The sequence below is a fragment of the Hippocampus comes genome, unplaced genomic scaffold, assembly GCF_001891065.2.
Source record: "Hippocampus comes isolate QL1 unplaced genomic scaffold, H_comes_QL1_v1.1 scaffold3247, whole genome shotgun sequence".
Lineage (NCBI taxonomy): Eukaryota > Metazoa > Chordata > Actinopteri > Syngnathiformes > Syngnathidae > Hippocampus > Hippocampus comes.
Genome location: NW_017807892.1, coordinates 1 through 1,142, shown reverse-complemented (window position 1 = coordinate 1,142; position 1,142 = coordinate 1). Strand labels below are relative to the sequence as shown.

Sequence of the window (1,142 nt, the reverse complement as noted above, 5' to 3'; positions counted from 1 at the left end):
TTCTATGGGGATCGTATTTTCGTGCGATGTCACCAAGGACACAAACTGATGATGGTACGCTGAAACTCTTGGAGTTGCTGATCGAACGCTACGGCCTTGTGTTTGTGGAATAAGAATTTTCATCCATCATCCACAATTTCTCGTGACGTGAACTGGACAAGTTAATTTTCACAAAGTGACCTTCTCGAACGACGCGAGCAATCTGGAGAGCTACAATTCACAGTCAGAAATATCTTTCTCAGGGTGGTCAACTGCTGGAGAGTTTCTCAACTACGTGCCAAGAGAACGGACAGTGGCGTGATCGCCTGCCGGACTGCAAAAGTATGTTGAAGACCAAACTACATCCGACCCCGGTATTGATTGCTGATCTGCTTGTTCTACTGTCTCCCTTGCAGAATTCCGCTGTGGGGAACCCCAAACATTGCAAAATGGATGGATGACGTACTTGTCTGGTGCTCCGAATGAATACCTGTCAGTGATCCAGTATGGCTGTGATCCTGCGTACTCTCTCCAAGGTCACGACAACGGTGCGAGGTTTTGGCCAGATGGATCATGATCTGATGGGTGTTTATTATCGTAGTTATAGTTTGCGCTGGTGTAGACCGACACTATACGCAAGCCTGGAGCCGCCAACGTGTACCTATACGCAAGAAGGTTCCAACATGCTAAAAGCTAAAACCAGAGCATTTTTCGCTATCATTCCATTTGCGCATACCAAAGTTACCAAAAAAATACATTATACCAATACGTTCGAAAAGTAAAGATGTAAAAAGTGTTTAGGAGTTCCAGTATTTTGATGAGGTGCATTTTCCCATCATGCTTTAAGGTAAATTGACGTCAACACCCGTGGGAGGATGGGCGAAATATTTGTAGCATTTAGCCGACACGTGGGTCCAACGTATTTACTGGCAGAAGTCTTTTTGACGCTCAAACCATTTGGCCAGTCAAATATGTTTACATTGGTCGCTCCGCGCGCCCGTACCGCACAGCATCATTCCGCCAACCCCAATGTTGTTACCTTACGAAGTTCAAAATGATGCGATGAAAGGATATCGCTGTTGGTGATGAATTCGCCAATCCAAAAAGGTGACTGAACTAATCCAGGTAGGTTCCCTCACGTACTCTGAGCAGGGATGGATAAA

General features: G+C 45.5%; 1 long non-coding RNA gene across 1 annotated transcript; it reads left to right on the top strand.

Annotated features, from left to right (window-relative positions):
- On the top strand, positions 1-550 carry LOC109508211 (uncharacterized). The gene is made up of 3 exons (XR_002166611.1): positions 1-54; positions 243-321; positions 396-550. It is a non-coding gene; the product is annotated as an uncharacterized LOC109508211 (long non-coding RNA).
- The last annotated feature ends 592 nt before the right edge of the window (positions 551-1,142 follow it).